Genomic DNA, 7,390 nt, shown 5'->3' with positions numbered 1-7,390 from the left:
AAACTTCAGCGGAATACCGAGAAAAATGGAAGAGTTCCGAAGTATTTTTACACTACAGCGGAATTCCGAGAACAATGGAAGAGTTCCGAAGCATTTTTACACTTCAGTGGAATTCCGAGAACAATGGGAGTGTTCTGAAGCATTTTTAAACGTCAGCAGAATTCCGAGAACAATGGAAGAGTTCCAAAGCATTTATAAACGTCAGCAGAATTCCGAGAACAATGGGAAAGTTCCAAAGCATTTTTAAATGTCAGCTTAATTCCGAGAACAATGGAAGAGTTCCGAAGCATTTTTAAACTTCAGCGGAATTCCGAGAACAATGGAAGCGTTCGGAAGCATTTTTAAACTTCAGCAGAATTTCGAGAACAATGGAAGAGTTCCAAAGCATTTTTAAACTACAGCAGAATTCTGAGAATTATTGAAGAGTTCGGAACCATTTTTAAACGCCAGCAGAATTCCGAGAACAATGGAAGAGTTCCGAAGCATTTTTAAACTTCAGCGGAATTCCGAGAACAATGGAAGAGTTCGGAAGCATTTTTAAACATCAGCAGAATTCTGAGAACAATGGAAGAGTTCCAAAGAATTTATAAACGTCAGCAGAATTCCGAGAACAATGGAAAAGCTCCAAAGCTTTTTTAAATGTCAGCGGAATTCCGAGAACAATGGAAGAGTTCTGAAGCATTTTTATACATCAGCAAAATTCCGAGAACAATGGAAGAGGTCCGAAGCATTTTTAAACTTCAGCGGAATTCCTAGAACAATGGAAGAGTTCGGAAACATTTTTCAATGTCAGCAGAATTCCGAGAACAATGGAAGAGTTCCGAAGCATTTTTAAACTTCAGCAGAATTCCGAGAACAATGGAAGAGTTCCGAAGCATTTTTAAACTTCAGCAGAATTCCGAGTACAATAGAAAAGTTCCAAAGCATTTTTAAACTTCACCAGAATTCCGAGAGCAATGGAAAAGTTCAAAAGCATTTTTAAAGTTCAGCGGAATACCAAGAACAATTTAAGAGTTCCGAAGCATTTTTAAACTTCAGTGGAATTCCGAGAACAATGGGATTGTTCTGAAGTATTTTTAAACGTCAGCAGAATTCCGAGAACAATGGAAGAGTTCCAAAGCATTTATAAACGTCAGCAGAATTCCGAGAACAATGGAAAAGTTCCGAAGCATTTTTAAATGTCAGCGGAATTCCGAGAACAATGTAAGAGTTCCGAACCATTTTCAAACGTCAGCAGAATTCCGAGAACAATGGAAGAGTTCGGAACCATTTTTAAACGCCAGCAGAATTCCGAGAACAATGGAAGAGTTCTGAAGCATTTTTAAACATCAGCAAAATTCCGAGAACAATGGAAGAGGTCCGAAGCATTTTTAAACTTCAGCGGAATACCGAGAAAAATGGAAGAGTTCCGAAGCATTTTTACACTACAGCGGAATTCCGAGAGCAATGGGAGTATTCTGAAGCATTTTTAAACGTCAGCAGAATTCCGAGAACAATGGAATTGTTGCAAAGCATTAATAAACGTCAGCAGAATTTCGAGAACAAAGGAAAAGTTCCGAAGCATTATTAAATGTCAGCGGAATTTCGAGAACAATGGAAGAGTTCCGAAGCATTTTTAAACTTCAGCGGAATTCTGAACCATTTTTAAATGTCTGCAGAATTCCGAGAACAATGGAAGAGTTCGGAACCATTTTTAAACGCCAGCAGAATTCCGAGAACAATGGAAGAGTTCCGAAGCATTTTTAAACTTCAGCGGAATTCCGAGAACAATGGAAGAGTTCGGAAGCATTTTTAAACTTCAGCGGAATTCAGATAGCAATGGAAAAGTTCAAAAGCATTTCTAAACTTCAGCGGAAATCCAAGAACTATGGAAGAGTTCCAAAGCATTTTTAAACTACAGCAGAATTCTGAGAATAATTGAATAGTTCCGAACCATTTTTAAACGTCAGCAGAATACCGAGAACAATGGAAGAGTTCGGAACCATTTTTAAACGCCAGCAGAATTCCGAGAACAATGGAAGAGTTCCGAAGCATTTTTAAACATCAGCAAAATTCCGAGAACAATGGAAGAGGTCCGAAGCATTTTTAAACTTCAGCGGAATACCGAAAAAAATGGAAGAGTTCCGAAGCATTTTTACACTTCAGCGGAATTCCGAGAGCAATGGGAGTGTTCTGAAGCATTTTTAAACATCAGCAGATTTCCGAGAACAATGGAAGAGTTCCAAAGCATAAATAAACGTCAGAAGAATTTCGAGAACAAAGGAAAAGTTCTGAAGCATTTTTAAATGTCAGCGGAATTCCGAGAACAATGGAAGAGTTCCGAAGCATTTTTAAACTACAGCAGAATTCTGAGAATTATTGAGGAGTTCCGAACCATTTTTAAATGTCAGCAGAATTCCGAGAACAATGGAAGAGTTCGGAACAATTTTTAAACGCCAGCAGAATTCCGAGAACAATGGAAGAGTTCCAAAGCATTTTTAAACTTCAGTGGAATTCCGAGAACAATGGGAGTGTTCTAAAGCATTTTTAAACGTCAGCAGAATTCTGAGAACAATGGAAGAGTTCCAAAGCATTTTTAAACATCAGCGGAATTCCGAGAACAATGGAAGAGTTCCGAAGCATTTTTACACTTCAGTGGAATTCCGAGAACAATGAGAGTGTTCTGAAGCATTTTTAAACATCAGCAGAATTCCGAGAACAATGGAAGAGTTCCAAAGCATTTATAAACGTCCGCAGAATTCCGAGAACAATGGGAAAGTTCCAAAGCATTTTTAAATGTCAGCTTAATTCCGAGAACAGTGGAAGAGTTCCGAAGCATTTTTAAACTTCAGCGGAATTCCGAGAACAATGGAAGCGTTCGGAAGCATTTTTAAACTTCAGCAGAATTTCGAGAACAATGGAAGAGTTCCAAAGCATTTTTAAACTACAGCAGAATTCTGAGAATTATTGAAGAGTTCCGAACCATTTTTAAATGTCAGCAGAATTCCGAGAACAATGGAAGAGTTCGGAACCATTTTTAAACGCCAGCAGAATTCCGAGAACAATGGAAGAGTTCCGAAGCATTTTTAAACTTCAGCGGAATTCCGAGAACAATGGAAGAGTTCGGAAGCATTTTTAAACATCACCAGAATTCTGAGAACAATGGAAGAGTTCCAAAGCATTTCTAAACGTCAGCAGAATTCCGAGAACAATGGAAAAGCTCCAAAGCTTTTTTAAATGTCAGCGGAATTCCAAGAACAATGGAAGAGGTCCGAAGCATTTTTAAACTTCAGCGGAATACCGAGAAAAATGGAAGAGTTCCGAAGCATTTTTACACTTCAGCGGAATTCCGAGAACGATGGGAGTGTTCTGAAGCATTTTTAAACGTCAGCAGAATTCCGAGAACACTGGAAGAGTTCCAAAGAATTTATAAACTTCAGCAGAATTCCGAGAACAATGGGAAAGTTCCAAAGCATTTCTAAATGTCAGCTTATTTCCGAGAACAATGGAAGAGTTCCGAAGCATTATTAAACTTGAGGGGAATTCCGAGAACAAAGGACGAGTTTGGAAGCATTTTTAAACTTCAAGAAAATTCCGAGAACAATGGAAGAGTTCCAAACATTTTTAAACTACAGCAGAATTCTGAGAATTATTGAAGAGTTCTGAACCATTTTTAAATGTCTGCAGAATTCCGAAAACAATGGAAGATTTCGGAACCATTTTTAAATGCCAGCAGAATTCTGAGAACAATGGAAGAGTTCGGAAGCATTTTTAAACTTCAGCGGAATTCCGAGAACAATGGAAGAGTTCGGAAGCATTTTTCAATGTCAGCAGAATTCCGAGAACAATGGAAGAGTTCCGAAGCATTTTTAAACTTCAGCAGAATTCCGAGTACAATAGAAAAGTTCCAAAGCATTTTTAAAATTCACCAGAATTCCGAGAGCAATGGAAAAGTTCAAAAGCATTTTTAAAGTTCAGCGGAATACCAAGAACAATGGAAGAGTTCCGAAGCATTTTTAAACTTCAGTGGAATTCCGAGAACAATGGGATTGTTCTGAAGTATTTTTAAACGTCAGCAGAATTCCGAGAACAATGGAAGAGTTCCAAAGCATTTATAAACGTCAGCAGAATTCCGAGAACAATGGAAAAGTTCCGAAGCATTTTTAAATGTCAGCGGAATTCCGAGAACAATGTAAGAGTTCCGAACCATTTTTAAACGTCAGCAGAATTCCGAGAACAATGGAAGAGTTCGGAACCATTTTTAAACGCCAGCAGAATTCCGAGAACAATGGAAGAGTTCTGAAGCATTTTTAAACATCAGCAAAATTCCGAGAACAATGGAAGAGGTCCGAAGCATTTTTAAACTTCAGCGGAATACCGAGAAAAATGGAAGAGTTCCGAAGCATTTTTACACTACAGCGGAATTCCGAGAGCAATGGGAGTATTCTGAAGCATTTTTAAACGTCAGCAATATTCCGAGAACAATGGAAGTGTTCCAAAGAATTAATAAACGTCAGCAGAATTCCGAAAACAAAGGAAAAGTTCCGAAGCATTATTAAATGTCAGCGGAATTTCGAGAACAATGGAAGAGTTCCGAAGCATTTTTAAACTACAGCGGAATTCTGAGAACAATGGAAGGGTTCGGAAGCATTTTTAAACTTCAGCAGAATTCTGAGAACAATGGAAGAGTTCCAAACCATTTTTAAACTTCAGCAGAATTCAGATAGCAATGGAAAAGTTCAAAAGCATTTCTAAACTTCAGCGGAATTCCAAGAACAATGAAAGAGTTCCAAAGCATTTTTAAACTACAGCAGAATTCCGAGAACAATGGAAGAGTTCCGAAGCATTTTTAAACTTCAGCAGAATTCTGAGTACAATGGAAAAGTTCCAAAGCATTTTTAAACTTCACCAGAATTCCGAGAGCAATGGAAATTTCCAAAGCATTTTTAAACATCAGCGGAATACCGAGAAAAATGGAAAAGTTCCAAAGCATTTTTAAACGCCAGCAGAATTCCGAGAACAATGGAAGAGTTCCAAAGCATTTTTATACATCAGCAAAATTCCGAGAACAATGGAAGAGGTCCAAAGCATTTTTAAACTTCAGTGGAATACCGAGAAAAATGGAAGAATTCCGAAGCATTTTTACACTTCAGTGGAATTCCGAGAACAATGGGAGTGTTATGAAGCATTTTTAAACGTCAGCAGAATTCCGAGAACAATGGAAGAGTTCCAAAGCATTTATAAATGTCAGCAGAATTCCGAGAACAATGGGAAAGTTCAAAAGCATTTTTAAATGTCTGCTTAATTCCGAGAACAATGGAAGAGTTCCGAAGCATTTTTACCTTCAGCGGAATTCCGAGAACAATGGATGAGTTCAGAAGCATTTTTAAACTTCAGCAGAATTCCGAGAACAATGGAAGAGTTCCAAAGCATTTTTAAACTACAGCAGAATTCTGAGAAATATTGAAGAGTTCCGAACCAATTTTAAACGTCAGCAGAATACCGAGAACAATGGAAGAGTTCGGAACGATTTTTAAATGCCAGCAGAATTCCGAGAACAATGGAAGAGTTCGGAAGCATTTTTAAATGTCAGCAGAATTACGAGAACAATGGAAGAGTTCCGAAGCATTTTTAAACTTCAGCAGAATTCCGAGTACAATGGAAAAGTTCCAAAGCATTTTTAAACTTCACCAGAATTCCGAGAGCAATGGAAAGTTCCAAAGCATTTCTAAACTTCAGCGGAATACCGAGAAAAATGGAAAAGTTCTGAAGCATTTTTAAACACCAGCAGAATTCCGAGAACAATGGAAGAGTTCCGAAGCATTTTTATACATCAGCAAAATTCCGAGAACAATGGAAGAGGTCCGAAGCATTTTTAAACTTCAGTGGAATACCGAGAAAAATGGAAGAGTTCCGAAGCATTTTTACACTTCAGCGGAATTCTGAGAACAATGGGAGTGTTCTGAAGCATTTTTAAACGTCAGCAGAATTCCGAGAACAATGGAAGAGTTCCAAAGCATTTATAAATGTCACCAGAATTCCGAGAACAATGGGAAAGTTCCAAAGCATTTTTAAATGTCAGCTTAATTCCGAGAAAAATGGAAGAGTTCCGAAGCATTTTTAAACTTCAGCGGAATTCTGAGAACAATGGACGAGTTCGGAAGCATTTTTAAACTTCAGCAGAATTCCGAGAACAATGGAAGAGTTCCAAAGCATTTTTAAACTACAGCAGAATTCTGAGAAATATTGAAGAGTTCCGAATCATTTTTAAACGTCAGCAGAATACCGAGAACAATGGAAGAGTTCGGAACCATTTTTAAACGCCAGCAGAATTCCGAGAACAATGGAAGAGTTCCGAAGCATTTTTAAACATCAGCAAAATTCCGAGAACAATGGAAGAGGTCCGAAGCATTTTTAAACTTCAGCGGAATACCGAGAAAAATGGAAGAGTTCCGAAGCATTTTTACACTTCAGCGGAATTCCGAGAGCAATGGGAGTGTTCTGAAGCATTTTTAAACGTCAGCAGATTTCCGAGAACAATGGAAGAGTTCCAAAGCATAAATAAATGTCAGCAGAATTCCGAGAACAAAGGAAAAGTTCCGAAGCATTTTTAAATGTCAGCGGAATTCCGAGAACAATGGAAGAGTTACGAAGCATTTTTAAACTTCAGCGGAATTCTGAGAACAATGGAAGAGTTTTGAAGCATTTTTGAATGTCAGCGGAATTCCAAGAACAATGGAAGAGTTCGGAAGCATTTTTAAACGTCAGCAGAATTACGAGAACAATGCAAGAGTTCCGAAGCATTTTTAAACTTCAGCAGAATTCCGAGTACAATGGAAAAGTTCCAAAGCATTTTTAAACTTCACCAGAATTCCAAGAGCAATGGAAAGTTCCAAAGCATTTTTAAACTTCAGCGGAATACCGAGAAAAATGGAAAAGTTCCGAAGCATTTTTAAATGCCAGCAGAATTCCGAGAACAATGGAAGAGTTCCGAAGCATTTTTATACATCAGCAAAATTCCGAGAACAATGGAAGAGGTCCGAAGCATTTTTAAACTTCAGTGGAATACCGAGAAAAATGTAAGAGTTCCGAAGCATTTTTACACTTCAGCAGAATTCCGAGAATAATGGGAGTGTTCTGAATCATTTTTAAACGTCAGCAGAATTCCGAGAACAATGAAAGAGTTCCAAAGCATTTATAAATGTCAGCAGAATTCCGAGAACAATGGGAAAGTTCCAAAGCATTTTTAAACTTCAGCGGAATTCTGAGAAATATTGAAGAGTAGTGTTGAGCCACCCCCGTAGTGTTCGAGTTCGGTTCGATTCGTCGAACAACCGTGTGTTCGCCGAACTGTTCGTCGAACTGTTCGTCGAACACCTTCGAACACCGTTAAAACCAATGGCAGGCAAAC

This window comes from Phyllobates terribilis, unplaced genomic scaffold, assembly GCF_046119375.1.
Source record: "Phyllobates terribilis strain yellow unplaced genomic scaffold, ASM4611937v1 Scaffold_20__1_contigs__length_20440879, whole genome shotgun sequence".
NCBI classification, from domain to species: domain Eukaryota; kingdom Metazoa; phylum Chordata; class Amphibia; order Anura; family Dendrobatidae; genus Phyllobates; species Phyllobates terribilis.
This window is presented reverse-complemented; position numbering follows the sequence as displayed.